The sequence below is a fragment of the Lolium perenne genome, chromosome 3 (genome assembly GCF_019359855.2).
Source record: "Lolium perenne isolate Kyuss_39 chromosome 3, Kyuss_2.0, whole genome shotgun sequence".
In the NCBI taxonomy this organism is placed as follows: domain Eukaryota; kingdom Viridiplantae; phylum Streptophyta; class Magnoliopsida; order Poales; family Poaceae; genus Lolium; species Lolium perenne.
This window is the reverse complement of record NC_067246.2, coordinates 96,778,420-96,796,356: the sequence shown is the minus strand read 5'-3', so window position 1 is coordinate 96,796,356 and position 17,937 is coordinate 96,778,420.

Below are 17,937 nucleotides of genomic sequence, written 5' to 3'. Positions count from 1 at the left end.
AGTATGAGTTGAGGCATATGGATCAACAGTGGGATTTGTCCATCCCAATGACGGATAGATATACTCTGGGCCCTCTCGGTGGAATGTCGTCTAATGTCTTGCAAGCATATGAATAAATTCATAAAAGACCACATACCACGGTACGAGTAAAGAGTACTTGTCAGGAGACGAGGTTGAACAAGGTATAGAGTGATACCGAAGATCAAACCTCGGACAAGTAAAATATCGCATGACAAAGGGAATTGGTATCGTATGTGAATGGTTCATTCGATCACTAAAGTCATCGTTGAATATGTGGGAGCCATTATGGATCTCCAGATCCCGCTATTGGTTATTGGTCGGAGTGAGTACTCAACCATGTCCGCATAGTTCACGAACCGTAGGGTGACACACTTAAAGTTGGATGTTGAAATGGTAGAACTTGAATATGGAATGGAGTTCGAATATTTGTTCGGAGTCCCGGATGAGATCCCGGACATCACGAGGAGTTAGGAATGGTCCTGGAGAATAAGATTCATATATAGGAAGTCATATTCCAAGTTTGGAAATGATCCGGTGCATTTATGGCAGGTTCTAGAAGGTTCTAGAAAAGTCCGGAAGAAATCATCATGGAAAGTAGAGTCCCGGAGGGACTCCACCTTGCATGATCAGCCAACCCTAAAGGGGAGGAGTCCAAGGTGGACTCCTCTAGGGTGGCCGGCCAACCCCCCTCATGGAAAGGGGGAATCCCACCCCAAGTGGGATTCCCACCTTGGGTAGGTTTCCCTACATATGGGAGGTTTCATTGTTGGGGTCTTATTCGAAGACTTGGATACCAACACTTGGGGATTTCCACCTATATAATGAGGAGGAGAGGGAGAGGGCTGCCCACTCTTGGCCGCACCACCTAGGGCTGCCCTTGGCCGGCGCCCTAGCCTCCCCCTCTCTCCCCAAACCCTAGCGGTCTCTCTCCTCCACCACATCCCGCACGCTTAAGCGAAGCTCCGCCGGATTTCTCCACCACCACCGACACCACGCCGTCGTGCTGTCGGATTCAAGAGGAGCTACTACTTCCGCTGCCCGCTGGAACGGGGAGGTGGACGTCGTCTTCATCAACAACCGAACGTGTGACCGAGTACGGAGGTGCTGCCCGTTCGTGGCGCCGGAAGCGATCGTGATCAAGATCTTCTACCGCTTTTGCAAGCGGCAAGTGAACGTCTACCGCAGCAACAAGAGCCTCATCTTGTAGGCTTTGGAATCTCTTCAAGGGTGAGACTCGATACCCCCTCGTTGCTACCGTCTTCTAGATTGCATCTTGGCTTGGATTGCGTGTTCGCGGTAGGAAATTTTTTGTTTTCTATGCAACGTTATCCTACAAATGCAGCAGTTAGCGTGAATCCAATCCCTCCCTAGCAGGACAGCGTAGGTGCTCTTGCTGTCGACGATGAAGAACGACGTAGGGATGGTTTTCCGGCCTACGGTTAGATCTACGTTCAGAACGCCTTGTGCTTCTGATGCTTGGCCGTTGAAATCGCTTAACGTGACGTTGGTCTTGATCAGATCTTCGTTAGAGCGTCCCAAACGCTGTAGCATGGAGTATGGCATTATATTGACTGCCGCTCCCGTGTCGACCAACATCTTGTTGACAGGCTGCCCATTGATATAACCTCTTAGGTACAGGGCCTTCAAGTGCCTGTAGCTCCTTTCTCGTGGCTTCTCAAAGATAACTGGCCGTGGACCGCAGTCAAACTGTGCTACTGGCACTTCTTCAGTTCTTGGAGCATGAAACTCCGACGGCAGTATAAACACCATATTTGTGTCAGCTGATGTCTGTGCATCGGCTTTTGTCTGCTTGGGGCGCCATTCTTTCTTCTGTGGCCGCGCCTCCGTCTCCAAAGTCTGCTGAATTTTCACGGCCAGATCGGGCCGTGCTTTCCTCAACGTGTACAGGTACTGCGCTTCGGCTTCCTCCAAGTTACGTAGTCGCTGAACCCTACGCTTCTGGGAATGACTGAGTCCATCGGGGCACCACCTTGGCCGGTGGTACCTATCTTCTTCCTCATCTTCTGACTCCTCGAAGTCTTCATCTCGAGATGACTCAGCTCGTCTGCTCTGAGGTGGGAGAGGCCCTAGACGCTTGAACACTGAAACCTCACTTGTGCCCTTCCTCTGCTGTCTACATTCTGGGCAGTTGTCGATCGTAGGCAATCGGCTCATTCCTGAGTCCCAGCAGTGTTTAAAGAAAGGACAATCCCAGTGCCTGTCCATGTCCTCCAGCTCTCTTGATCTCCCTTTGGCGCGGCGTTCATATCCTTCGTCGTCTCTGTCATGTCGACGATGTTTTCTGTTGTCCGCGTCTGACCGACGATATTTGTTGTCATCTACGTCGTACCGCTGGCGTCGGTCGTACTGGTACCCATATTTGTTAAGGAGATGCGCGGAGAGTGGTCGTTGATACCGCACGCTTCTCACTTCTTCCTCGGTGAGGTACCGTCTGTCATCATATTGGGGCCGGTCGCGTGGATCGGCCTCCTTCTTATCCTTACCACGGGAGTGGCTGCTCTCCTCCTTATCTTTACCATGGCGGTCTACAGGCCCTACCATGTTGATATCGAAAGAGAAACCTAGCTGACGCTTAGTGGAATGGTTGAGCTCCACCATATTGACGCCAGGAAACGGTTGCATGTCCACTTTCATGGCAAACTGACCGAAGATTAATCGGCCTTGTTCTATCGCCATTTGAATCTGTCCACACAACACTTTGCAGTCGTTGGTGACGTGGGTGAACGTGTGATGCCATTTGCAGTATGGTCTCCCGTTCAACTCTTGCACCGTAGGGATTTTATGGCCTTCGGGTAACTTCAGCTATTTTTCCTTCAGCAGCAAATCAAAAATCTGCTCAGTTTTGCTTATATCAAAGTCAAACCCTTTCGAAGGCCCTGGTTGTTTTACCCATTTGCAGGACACGGGACCTCCCCCCCGAGTCCACTCAGCCACGGCGACTTCCTGATATTCTGCAAAGTCTTCAACTTCATCTGCCTCGACCAGGCCTATCGGGCGCTTGAACTTATCTTGGTACAATTCTGGGTGGCGCTTGATGTCTACGGGTGCTTCTATTCTTGTAGACAGTGTTGGGCCACCAAGAGCAGAGGTTTGTAGAACAACAGCAAGTTTCCCTTAAGTGGATCACCCAAGGTTTATCGAACTCAGGGAGGAAGAGGTCAAAGATATCCCTCTCATGCAACCCTGCAACCACAAAGCAAGAAGTCTCTTGTGTCCCCAACACACCTAATAGGTGCACTAGTTCGGCGAAGAGATAGTGAAATACAGGTGGTATGAATGTATATAAGCAGTAGTAACGGCGCCAGAAAAGTGCTTGTCAAGCGTGCGGTTGATGGTAGTAATATTGCAGAAGTAAAGATGCAAGAAAACAAGAAACAAGCAGCGATAGCAGTATTTAGGAACAAGGCCTAGGGATCATACTTTCACTAGTGGACACTCTCAACATTGATCACATAACAGAATAAATAAATAGATGCTAGACTCTACACCCTCTTGTTGGATGATGAACACCACTAACTGTGTAGGATTACACGATCCATCAATGCCGGAGTTAACAAGCTCCACAATATTCAATGTTCATATTTAAATAACCTTAGAGTGCATAACAGATCAACATAACCAAACCAAGTACTAACATAGCATGCACACTGTCACCTTCACACTACGAAAGGAGGAATAGATCACATCAATACTATCATAGCAATAGTTAACTTCATAATCTACAAGAGATCACAATCATAGCCTACGCCAAGTACTACACGATGCACACACTGTCACCATTACACCGTGCAGGAGGAATAAACTACTTTAATAACATCACTAGAGTAGCACACAGATATATTGTGATACAAAACACATTGCAATCATAAAGAGATATAAATAAGCACTTCACTATGCCATTCATAACAGTGAATAAGTATTCTGTGAAATATAGCCTAAGAGACCCACACGGTGCACACACTGTCACCTTTACACACGTGGGACAAGGAGTCTCCGGAGATCACATAAGTAAAATCCACTTGACTAGCATAATGACATCTAGATTACAAGCATCATCATATGAATCTCAATCATGTAAGGCAGCTCATGAGATTATTGTATTGAAGTACATAGGAGAGAGATGAACCACATAGCTACCGGTACAGCCCCGAGCCTTGATGGAGAACTACTCCCTCCTCATGGGAGACAGCAGCGGTGATGAAGATGGCGGTGGTGTTGATGGAGAAGCCTTCTGGGGGCACTTCCCCGTCCCGGCGGCGTGCCGGAACAGAGACTCCTGTCCCCCAGATCTTGGCTTCGCGATGGCGGCGGCTCTGGAAGGTTTTCTCTGGTTTCGTCGAACGTGTCGAGGTTTTTAGGTCAGGGACCTTTATATAGGCGAAGAGGCGGAGTCGGAGGGTCGACGAGGCGACGACACACTAGGGGGGCGCGGCCAAGGCCTGGGCCACGCCACCCTGTGGTCTGGGGCCCACAGGGCCCTCCTCTGGCGGCTCTCGGGTGTTCTGGAAGCTTCGTGGAAAAATAGGATGCTGGGCGTTGATTTCGTCCGATTCCGAGAATATTTCCTTACTAGGATTTCTGGAACCAAAAACAGCAGAAACAAAGAATCGGCCCTTCGGCATCTCGTCAATAGGTTAGTTCCGGAAAACGCATAATAATGACATAAAGTATGCATAAAACATGTAGATATCATCAATAATGTGGCATGGAACATAAGAAATTATCGATACGTCGGAGACGTATCAGCATCCCCAAGCTTAGTTCCTGCTCGTCCCGAGCAGGTAAACGATAACAAAGATAATTTCTGGAGTGACATGCCATCATAACCTTGATCATACTATTGTAAGCATATGTAATGAATGCAGCGATCAAAACAATGGTAATGACATGAGTAAACAAATGAATCATAAAGCAAAAGACTTTTCATGAATAGTACTTTCAAGACAAGCATCAATAAGTCTTGCATAAGAGTTAACTCATAAAGCAATAAATTCATAGTAAAGGTATTGAAGCAACACAAAGGAAGATTAAGTTTCAGCGGTTGCTTTCAACTTATAACATGTATATCTCATGGATAGTTGTCAATGCAAAGTAATATAACAAGTGCAATATGCAAGTATGTAGGAATCAATGCACAGTTCACACAAGTGTTTGCTTCTTGAGGTGGAGAGAGATAGGTGAACTGACTCAACATAAAAGTAAAAGAAAGGTCCTTCAAAGAGGAAAGCATTGATTGCTATATTTGTGCTAGAGCTTTTATTTTGAAAACATGAAACAATTTTGTCAACGGTAGTAATAAAGCACATGCATCATGTAAATTATATCCTACAAGTTGCAAGCCTCATGCATAGTATACTAATAGTGCCTGCACCTTGTCCTAATTAGCTTGGGTTAACACGGATTATCATTGCATAACATATGTTTCAACCAAGTGTCACAAAGGGGTAACTCTATGCCGCCTGTAGGGTCTAAGGAGAAAGTTCGCATTGGATTTCTCGCTTTTGATCATTCTTCAACATAGACACCCATACCGGGACAACATAGACAACAGATAATGGATTCCTCTTTTAATGCTTAAGCATTCAACAACAGATAATATTCTCATAAGAGATTGAGGTTTTATGTCCAAACTGAAACTTCCACCATGATTCATGGCTTTAGTTAGCGGCCCAATATTCTTCTCTAACAGTATGCATACTCAAACCATTTGATTGTGAAAACCGCCCTTACTTCAGACAAGACGAACATGCATAGCAACTCACATGATATTCAACAAAGAGTTGATGGCGTCCCCAGGAGCATGGTTATCGCACAACAAGCAACTTAATAAGAGATAAAATGCATAAGTACATATTCAATACCACAATAGTTTTTAAGCTATTTTGTCCCATGAGCTATATATTGCAAAGGCGAATGATGGAAATTTAAAGGTAGCACTCAAGCAATTTACTTTGGAATGGCGGAGAAATACCATGTAGTAGGTAGGTATGGTGGACACAAATGGCATAGTGGTTGGCTCAAGGATTTTGGATGCATGAGAAGTATTCCCTCTCGATACAAGGTTTAGGCTAGCAAAGTTATTTGAAACAAACACAAGGATGAACCGGTGCAGCAAAACTTACATAAAAGACATATTGTAAACATTATAAGACTCTACACCGTCTTCCTTGTTGTTCAAAACTCTTTACTAGAAATTATCTAGACCTTAGAGAGACCAATTATGCAAACCAAATTTTAGCAAGCTCTATGTATTTCTTCATTAATAGGTGCAAAGTATATGATTCAAGAGCTTAAACATGAGCACCACAATTGCCAAGTATCACATTATCCAAGACATTTTAGAATTACTACATGTAGCATTTCCCGATTCCAACCATATAACAATTAACGAAGCAGTTTTAACCTTCGCCATGAACATTAAAAGCTAAGAACACATGTGTTCATACGAACCAGCGGAGCGTGTCTGTCTCCCACACAAGGATGAACTTATTCAAACATAAACAAAAACAAAAGCAAACAGACGCTCCAAGTAAAGTACATAAGATGTGACTGAATAAAAATATAGTTTCAAGAGAAGAAACCTGATAAGTTGTCGATGAAGAAGGGGATGCCTTGGGCATCCCCAAGCTTAGACGCTTGAGTCTTCTTGAAATATGCAGGGATGAACCACCGGGGCATGCCCAAGCTTAGACTCTTCACTCTTCTTGATCATAGTATATCATCCTCCTCTCTTGACCCTTGAAAACTTCCTCCACACCAAACTCAAAACAACTCATTAGAGGGTTAGTGCATAATCAAAATTTCACATGTTCAGAGGTGACACAATCATTATTAACACTTCTGGACATTGCCCAAATCTACTGGAAGTCAATGGAACAAAGAAATCCATCCAACACAGCAAAAGAGGCAATGCGAAATAAAAGGCAGAATCTGTCAAAATAGAACAGTCCGTAAAGACGAATTTTAAAGTGGCACCAGAGTTGCTCAGATGAAAATGCCCAAATTGAATGAAAGTTGCGTACATATCTAAGGATCACGCACGTAAATTGGCAGATTTTTCTGAGTTACCTACAGAGAACCCTGCCCAAATTCGTGATAGACAGAAATCTGTTTCTGCCCAGTAATCCAAATCTAGTATGAACCTTGCTATCAAAGACTTTACTTGGCACAACAATGCAATAAAATAAGATAAGGAGAGGTTGCTACAGTAGTAACAACTTCCAAGACACAAATACAAAATAAAAGTACTGTAACAAAATAAACACATGGGTTATCTCCCAAGAAGTTCTTTCTTTATAGCCATTAAGATGGGCTCAGCAATTTTAATGATGCACTCGCAAGAAATAAGAGTTGAAGCAAAAGAGAGCATCAAAAGGCAAATTCAAAACAAATTTAAGTCTAACATGCTTCCTATGCATAGGAGTTTTGTAAATAAACAAGTTCATGAAGAAAAAAGTAACAAGCATAGGAAGATAGAACAAGTGTAGCTTCAAAAATTTCAGCACATAGAGAGGTGTTTTAGTAACATGAAAATTTCTACAACCATATTTTCCTCTCTCATAATAACTTTCGGAGGCATCATGAACAAACTCAACAATATAACTATCACATAAAGCATTCTTATCATGAGTCTCATGCATAAAATTATTACTCTCCACATAGGCATAATCAATTTTATTAGTTGTAGTGGGAGCAAATTCAACGAAGCAGCTATCATTATTATTCTCATCATCAAATATAGGAGGCATATTGTAATCATAATCAAATTTATCCTCCATAACAGGCGGTACTAAAAGACCAATATCATTATAATCATCATAAATAGGAGGCAAAGTATCATCAAAGTAAATTTTCTCCTCAATGCTTGGGGGACTAAAAATATCATGCTCATCAAAGCCAGCTTCCCCAAGCTTAGAATTTTCCATATCATTAGCAACAATGGTGTTCAAAGCATTCATACTAATATGTTCCATAGGTTTTTTAATTTTCGCATCAAACCATCCATGTCTTAAATCAGGAAATAGAATAAGAAGCTCATTGTTGTCCATTATGCCAAACTAGTGTAAACAAGAAACAAAAAGATGCAATTGCAGGATCTAAAGGAAATAGCTTCGAGCACACACACAACGGCAACAAAAAAGTACTTTACCTGGGACCGGAGTATGAGTGCTTTTTACCTTTCCTCCCTGGCAACGGCGCCAGAAAAGTGTTTGATATCTACGGGTGCTTCTATTCTTGTAGACAGTGTTGGGCCTCCAAGAGCAGAGGTTTGTAGAACAGCAGCAAGTTTCCCTTAAGTGGATCACCCAAGGTTTATCGAACTCAGGGAGGAAGAGGTCAAAGATATCCCTCTCATGCAACCCTGCAACCACAAAGCAAGAAGTCTCTTGTGTCCCCAACACACCTAATAGGTGCACTAGTTCGGCGAAGAGATAGTGAAATACAGGTGGTATGAATGTATATAAGCAGTAGTAACGGCGCCAGAAAAGTGCTTGCTGGCGTGCAGTTGATGGTAGTAATATTGCAGGAAGTAAAGATACGAAGAAACGAAGAAACAAGCAATGATAGCGATATTTAGGAACAAGGCCTAGGGATCATACTTTCACTAGTGGACACTCTCAACATTGATCACATAACAGAATAAATAAATAGATGCTAGACTCTACACCCTCTTGTTGGATGATGAACACCACTAACTGTGTAGGATTACACGAACCCTCAATGCCGGAGTTAACAAGCTCCACAATATTCAATGTTCATATTTAAATAACCTTAGAGTGCATAACAGATCAACATAACCAAACCAAGTACTAACATAGCATGCACACTGTCACATTCACACTACGAAAGGAGGAATAGATCACATCAATACTATCATAGCAATAGTTAACTTCATAATCTACAAGAGATCACAATCATAGCCTACGCCAAGTACTACACGATGCACACACTGTCACCATTACACCGTGCAGGAGGAATAAACTACTTTAATAACATCACTAGAGTAGCACACAGATATATTGTGATACAAAACACATTGCAATCATAAAGAGATATAAATAAGCACTTCACTATGCCATTCATAACAGTGAATAAGTATTCTGTGAAATATAGCCTAAGAGACCCACACGGTGCACACACTGTCACCTTTACACACGTGGGACAAGGAGTCTCCGGAGATCACATAAGTAAAATCCACTTGACTAGCATAATGACATCTAGATTACAAGCATCATCATATGAATCTCAATCATGTAAGGCAGCTCATGAGATTATTGTATTGAAGTACATAGGAGAGAGATGAACCACATAGCTACCGGTACAGCCCCGAGCCTTGATGGAGAACTACTCCCTCCTCATGGGAGACAGCAGCGGTGATGAAGATGGCGGTGGTGTTGATGGAGAAGCCTTCCGGGGGCACTTCCCCGTCCCGGCGGCGTGCCGGAACAGAGACTCATGTCCCCCAGATCTTGGCTTCGCGATGGCGGCGGCTCTGGAAGGTTTTCTCTGGTTTCGTCGAACGTGTCGAGGTTTTTAGGTCAGGGACGTTTATATAGGCGAAGAGGCGGAGTCGGAGGGTCGACGAGGCGACGACACACTAGGGGGGCGCGGCCAAGGCCTGGGCCGCGCCACCCTGTGGTCTGGGGCCCACAGGGCCCTCCTCTGGCGGCTCTCGGGTGTTCTGGAAGCTTCGTGGAAAAATAGGATGCTGGGCATTGATTTCGCCCGATTCCGAGAATATTTCCTTACTAGGATTTCTGGAACCAAAAACAGCAGAAAACAGCAACTGGCCCTTCGGCATCTCGTCAATAGGTTAGTTCCGGAAAACGCATAATAATGACATAAAGTATGCATAAAACATGTAGATATCATCAATAATGTGGCATGGAACATAAGAAATTATCGATACGTCGGAGACGTATCAGCGCTGTTCATATAATGTTAACTTCTGAACCATGTGTGCCAGTGAATTGTATTCCACTTGGAAAGTCAGATCCTTGAGTGGCGCTGCGAGGCCTGCCACTGCTAGCTCGACTGCTTCTTTCTCTGTTAAACGAACCGAATAACATCGGTTCTTGACAGTCTTGAAGCGCTGAATGTACTCAGACACCGTCTCTCCCCGCCTTTGCCGCCACTGCGTCAGATCGGCAATGCCAGCTTCGGTAGCTTCTGAGTGGTATTGTACATGAAACTGCTCTTCCAGTTGCTTCCATATCCGAACTGAATCTGGTGGCAACGAGGTGTACCACCCAAAAGCTGGACCTGTGAGAGATTGCGCGAAGAACCTTACACGTAGCGGGTCTGATGCTGAAACCATGCCCAACTGTGCCATATATCGGCTCACATGCTCAATTGAGCTAGACCCTTCTGATCCACTGAACTTTGTGAAGTCAGGGAGCCGATACTTGGGCGGCAGCGGGATCAGGTCATATTCGTTGGGATACGGCTTGGAATAGCCGATTGTTCTCCTTTTTGGCAGGATACCAAACTGATCTCTCAGGATTGCACTGATTTGATTCATGGTATGAGCTGCAGGGGCTGAGCTTTCATGACTCGTTCCGGTGGCATATTTAGCTAGCCACGCCTGTTTCTCAGCGTCTGCTCCAGAACTCCCTCCTGCTCCAGCAATCCCTCCTGCGGTAATCTGGTTCGTGTGCACCCAGTTGTTGCAGTCCGGCACGTATGTGCACACGTATCCGTGTGGGATCTCTTTGGGCGGCTCATACAAGAATTGGTAATCGCCAGGATCACCTGCAACCTTGTAGACGACGTATGCCGGTGAACCTTGTTGCTGTGGCGCTGCAAACGTGAATGGCAGTTGCGGTCTGGTGTGGAACGGTAATTCTCCTTGGTGAGTCCCTAGGGCAGGTCCTGACGGAGAATACTGATGCTTCATGATTTCCTGAACCACACGAAGCGCAACACGCTCGAAAGCGTTCACCAGGCTCTCAGAATGACGATGTAGAGAATGAGCCACCATATAATTGGTCTCCTGGCGCAGGGCTCTGGTGCGCTCCTCCGAAGGAAGAGACAGATCTACTCCATCGAGCACGCCTTCGGGTGTGAATCCTTTAAACCTAATGCCATGTGAACGGGTTTTTTCGAAAGAGCCGATGAGATCGGCTTCGAAGAGAGCCTTAAGCTCATCATACTTCTTCTTGTGCTCTTCAGGCAGATCTTCGTACTTGACTGGTTCGCCTGACATCTCAGCTACAGATGTTGACGTGGTTGTTGCAGATTGTCCCACCGGGCGTGCCAGAATGTGTTGCCTGCCAAAACCCACCGGCGAGCAGCGACGAGCAACACGAAGAGCCGGGAGGCTTCCAAGACGGCTGGTGGGCCCTGGTCCCTCGGTCGACAGCCCGCAATTCTCTGGCACACGTCCTGACGGTTGCAAGGGCGTGCCACCTGACCTATACCTGGTCAGGGAGGTGTTGGATCGCTTCGATTAGTTTCCTGCATGGTAGACACGTAAACATTAAATGAGCCTCGATCGGCTCTCAGGTTACCCTGCTCATCGGCTCAAAGAGCCGATTGACCCATGGTTCATGTTAGATCTTGCAATAACATGGGTGTCCTGCTTCATTAATATTAAGCTAAATCGATCTACGACAGTTTAGGGTTTTCACCGTATAACCGGAACATCCTACACGTAGTTGAGCCTAGCAGATACGAAAGATGGTGGAAAACTAACCCTAAAAGAGGCCTAAAAACCAACATAGAGTCGATTCCCGGAACATCCCTTCTAGGATCAGTAAGCCATACCTAGCGCACTACCGGATCGTTCAACCCGTTTGCAAGGCCTAACCATACGGATATCAAACTAATCCTTGTAGAACAAGGAGCAACTATAACAGATCAAATCTACTAAATAAAGATGAAGCAAGATGCCGCCCTTACACCTAAGATAGGTGTAAGGACGGCTAGACATCGAGGGGCAGCATAGCTAAGCAAGCATATCAGAAGAACAACGATGCAAGCCCCAAAACATCTACGATAAGTAGTGTTACTCGCCATCAACAAGGCTTCAGTACGAGTAACACCAGATAACGAATAAACCTGTACTGCCTAGATCGCAAGATGCGATCTAGGCAGCATGATGCTTACCCGGAAGAAACCCTCGAAACAAGGGGTGGCGATGCGCCTAGATTGTGTTTGTTGTGAACGTGGTCGTCCTCTTTTCTCAATAACCATAGATACATATTTATAGTCCGTAGACTTCCTATCTTTGGAATACACCTAACCGTGTACGAGCTAAACTCTATCTCTTAATTCTAAACTAAGATGCAAGCTATTATAATATACAGATACACGGACAATCTAGCCCAAACTCTCGTGCAAGGCCGCTTCAGAGACGCTCCACGTGTATATCCTCCAAGCCCATCTCAATTACGGCTCATCTCCTGATTTGACCAAAATCCGGTGATAACATACACCCATTGCCAAATAACATATTTCAAAATATCGAAAATTTCCAAAAAAAATATATATGGGTGTACATCTGTGCATTCTATGTTCGCACATAAAATGTTCGCAAAGAAATGATATTTTTTGTGGTCTGTGTAAAAAAGACAATTTTTGGTGCTCCAAAATAGCTTTTCACGAGACAATTTTTTGTATTTTTTACATTGGTCACAAAAATGTCTTTCCTCCGTAAACATTTTGTGAGTGAACATAACATGTCCGGATGTACACCTAGGATTTTTTATTTAGAATTTTTAACATTTAGAAATGAATTTAAAATATAATTTTCCTAATGTGCGTATCTGGACCTATGAGCCAAAATACCATGTCCCCTTTCTAGGGCTTTACCCCACGTAAATTGACTCTAGAAGAGAACGATTAGTTTGTACTGTGTGCGGTCTTGTGCCAAATGTTGAACGCTGAACCAGAACTGTTTATGAAGTTTTTTTTGGCTACGAAAGGGATCATGCAAGGATGTGTACGTAGCTGCTACAGCTTTCCCATTGCCATTGGCAATTGGATCGCAATGCATTCATGCATGTAACGTGGAAATGACTGTTCGTGGTTTCCGCCAATAGTTACTCACGTGGTGAAAGGTACAAAAAAACACAAACCTGTTCTTACCTGCTTCCTGCAATTGTATTGAATTGCTTGCCGAGAGTGGTTGTTAAAATAGAACCATAGGAACACCAATCCACACACGCATACAGAGAGAACCAGGTCAAACATAACAGTCTTTGGCTCTATGTGTACAGAGCAAGTTGATGAGAAGCTGATCGATGCACAAAGATATGATGAGGGCAGGGAGAAAATGATAAATGTGAAAATGAATTACCATCCTCATTTTTGCGTGGCTGGCTCCTTTTCTTGAACTCCACATGCATAGAAGACCGAGTAAGAAAGCTTTAATGCGTTAATGGTCGACTAAGCAGATCCACACCTCTCAGTAAAGAAATTTCGACGCAAGGCTTAAGCCATGTTTGTCTTGTAGACTTTTAGCCTAAAGTCGTGACACCTAGGTCAGTCGTGCCATGATTTCTTAGGCATATGTTTAGTTGGTAGTGTAAATGTTGCTTGCCGTACTTTGTCAGCATAGTCCATATGTCGTAGACCTGATATCCGGTCAGAGCCACGCTAGAGAATGTGGGCTGGGGAGATTATCAATTAGAGGTGTGGGGGAAAGAAGTTGGCATTCTGTGTACAGATTTGAAAAATGAAATTTCAAAATGTTGTATAGTATCGTTTTTAAAAAAGGCTGCCTAATTTGTATGCGCAAGCGTCTAGGTGAGTGCCTAGCTACCCATAGCCTATCCCCAGCATGGTGAGAGAGACAGGTGCAAGTGCAGGAGGAGAGACACCCAAGAAAGAAGCAACCTTTACAAAGCTGTTGTAGCTATGTGCTTGCAGTTATTTGAAAGCTACCCTACATTGGGCAGAAACAGCAAGCTGACAAACCAAAAGAGAGGCTGAGAGATTTCAAAAGATGGAGCTGGGCTTCACATGTTTGGCATCTCCTGATCTTGTCTTACTTTAGAATTGAGATTGTTTGAAAGCTCTAGTGATGTGAGTCCTATGAGTAGCTAGCAAAAGATCTTCAAAATGTGGCATTCTTGTTTTTTTATTTCCGGAAAAGAGAAATTCCTTAAACTATGCATGCAACTCATCAACTACAAACTAAATTTCCAGTCGTGCAGTGCACGGGCATAGATTTTCAGATTGTCTCTTGCAGCACCAAGTGATAAATCTACTCATGCACGTGGACGTGGTGGCTTTAAAAGTTTAAAGCATTCATCAGTGGAAGGCTTCATGGAGCTATATGTAAAAAAACATTTGCAAAAGTTGAAAAACAAAAGTAGAGCACTCCTAACTGTAATTCTTCTCCTAAAGTGTAGCTGATAATATACTATCACGAAGGACCACGAACCGGCGAGCTATAAGGCTGAGACTACCGCTGTTTTTAATCTGTTCCATACACTAGTGGAAAACGGGGCAATAGGCCCGGTCCATTTGGGCCTTTAGACCCGGTTCCCGAACCGGGACCAACAAGGCGGGACTAAAGGGGGTACCCTTTAGTCCCGGTTCAAACATAAACCGGGCCTAAAGGCCTCGACACGTGGTGCGGCCAGGGAGCTCGCGGTGGAAGGGCTTTGGTCCCGGTTCGTGGTACGAACCGGGCCTATGTTTCTCTGCCGCGGCAGAGAATTGCTATTTCTCTGCCGCGGCACAGATTTCGGCTGTACCAGCGTTTCTCTGCCGCGGCAGAGAAACAGTCTGTTTCCCTTGCCGCGGCAGAGTTTCAGCAATGCATATATATATCATTCAAGAAACCACAAAAAATCGTCATGAATATATATAGACATCGTCAACAGTACACGACATAGTCAACACAGTACACGTAATGCATGCATATTTACAATACAACTTTTCCTGAACGAATATCGTCCGACGTCACGATCTTCCGATAGTGCTCTCCACCTGGGGTAAGGACCTCGGTAATAAAGAATCCCGCGATTTCCTCTTGAATTGCTTTTATTTGATCCGCTGTTATGAGAGTGTCCCGCAGGCGTGTCATCTATATTTAAAAAAGGAGATCAATATATGAATGGAACTCAATACAATAGATGGTACTAATTAAGATTAATTGTGAAAATTTGTTATCGTACACGAGTGTGGTGTATTTGGGCATCCCCACCCTTGGGACAGGACATGTCACGCATGAAGGTGCGTACGTAGTATCCACATAAGTTATTCCCTTTTTCCTGCCTCATACACTTTACGAAAAAATAGTTCGATCAAACTAATAATCAAGCATCGTATTGAAAGTAAATATCATATATAAAGTTTCACGGACATAGCTATATATATAGTACTACTTACAGGGTAATCTCTAAATGTAAGCTCCGGTTTCCATTCACCGGAACGGTATTGATGAACCGTTTCCAAGCCCTGCCCGATAAAAAATAATGAGTAAATGAGTAATTGATTAGTTGATGATATCTTCGAATTAGAGCAGATGAAGATGCCAATACGAAATTGATTGAAACTACCTCTGGAGGATGGCAGCCATGTCCGCCCATTCCGCATATTCTTTACGTTTCGAGTCCATAACGTTTTACGACTCCAAGGTGAAGATCAATGATTAGGAGAATAAAGTGGAAACTGCACAAGCATAGCTTAATGATTACGAGAATAAAGTGGAAGGTGCACAAGCATAATGTATGTTATATATAACACTCACTTAAAGTTGTAGGGAAAGAATATATCCTCTTTGTCTGCCTTGCTTCTCTAAAAACATTACGATGTTGTCCTCTGTGTCCTTGGGGTACCGTCGAACCGTAACTTCATGAATCGTGTTTGGGTCTATGAACCCCAGCGGTAGGAGCTTGCCTCTTTTGTATTCCAGCTTCTTCATTCTCGCATAATTAAATGTATAGCGTACACAAAGAATATAATGAGGATAATTGTTAGTGCAAATGAATGAGCTACAAACTTAATTACACAAATAAATCACTTACAAAGCGGTAGCAACTGATGACAGCTTTGTCGAGGCGTCTTGATTGAATAACTGAAAGCAGTTCTTCTAACTCAAGGTTTATCTCGTCTTCCCCCGGAAGTAATGCTCATCTCTAAGATACACCGTGATGTAGCTTTCACATCTTCGACAGGCTTTCGGGTACCGGTCATGCAACCTTCGCATCAGAGTCCCTAGACGCGCGAGCTCTCCAGGTTTGACGAGATCAGATCCGTATCTATACTTGTTTACAATTTGAGCCGTCGGATAGTAATCTTCGTACTCAACTGATGCTCCCTGAGCTCTAGCCGCCCGTTCGATCATCGATGCCGTCTCTGGATCATGATATGGCTCCACGATGAAGTGGGGTGCGGCACAGATGTCCTGCTGTCCAAGCTGGGCGACTTTTTTTGCTTCTTTCATCGCTCTAGAGGACTGTCCAAGAGAGCGGTCATAATCAGCTCTCGGCTCAGGTCTCTTCATTCTCGTCTCGGCAAAGTGCTTCAGCATGCACGGTGGAATAAACATCTTCTTCGGCGCGGTTGCAAGAAACGCCTTTTGCTCTTCGATCTGCTCATGTGGCAACAACTCGGGAGTCTGCTCCCTCATTGGAGTTGATGATCTCTTCGGAGGCTGTAGGAGGTGCCGCGGACCGCTTCCTCTTTTGCTTAGGTGGAAGCGGCGGAGTCTCCCGACGAGGAGGAGGAGGCGGCGGAGTATTTTCACGCGGAGGAGACCGGGTCATGGATAGGGGAATCATCATCGCGTTGCCAGAGGAGAATCATCACGCGGAGGAGACTCGAGGTGGCGGAGGAGGCGGAGGTGGCCTGCTTGTTGGCTTCTCACCTGGAAACACAATGTTCTCCTTCCGCCATTGCACGGTGGTTCTACGGGCTTCTCCCGTTCTTTGATTTCCCCATCTTCACCTGCAGGGTGCTCAAGCAAAGAACCCCTCATACTCTCTCAACACTTCATCCACCATCACAACAGCAAAGTCGTCTTGGACCGGACGGCAATGGTAAGAACTTGTAGGTAAGAGGATGCCGACCGCCGCCTTGAAGGATAGGTTGAAAACCTTAACATGCAGCTCACAAGGACGGCTCTCAGTGAGATCATCCACGGGGGTAGCGAGGAGGCTCGACCACCTGGTCATCGGCATCATCATTATCCACCTGCTGAGAGGAAGCCACGCTGCTTTTCCGGTGTGGTTGAGATTGCAGCGGGGCGATGGCATTGAGCGGTGCGGGATCTACGGCTTGCCCCGAGCCATCTGAGATGTAAGTACTTGGGTTACCATGGTTAATTGGGCTTGCATGGTGCTCATACCCTCCTCTAAGTTAGCCAGCGGTCTGTTTCCCTTGCCTTCCTCCTCTCATGGCTTTTATCAGAAATCTCTTCCTTTCCGCAGAAAGCCATACTTCCACGGAACGGAGCCTGCCGTGCCTCGTGTTCGTCCGCCGTGTTCTTTGTTCCCAAGGGCGCGTGTCAGCTCATCGTTCTCTCTTTCGGGCTGGAACAACCCCGCCTCCACGTCCCTATGTGCCTTTTCCAGGGCATCAATGGGAACCTTCGGATGAGCTTTCTTATAGATGCACTTCCCCTGTTTCTGGATCCAACGTTCCCCCAATCCCGTAGAACCACTCCTTGCACCGTTTCGATCCAACCGTGTGTCCCTAATCTGATCCCTTTCTTTGTCGAGTTCCGCCTCAGCTGCCTCCCACTTAGGACGGTTAGCCCTGTATCCACCTGGACCCGAGAATTTGGTGATATAGCTTCAACGCAGCATTTGCCTTATTTATTTCCGACCTTCTCAAAAATTCTTCGACTCCGTCTTTGTACTTCACGAATTCGTCCCGCTGACTTTTTACCTTCTCACTGTCCGAGTCTTCTTTAACTTGCTAAGGCGGCGGAATCTTTGC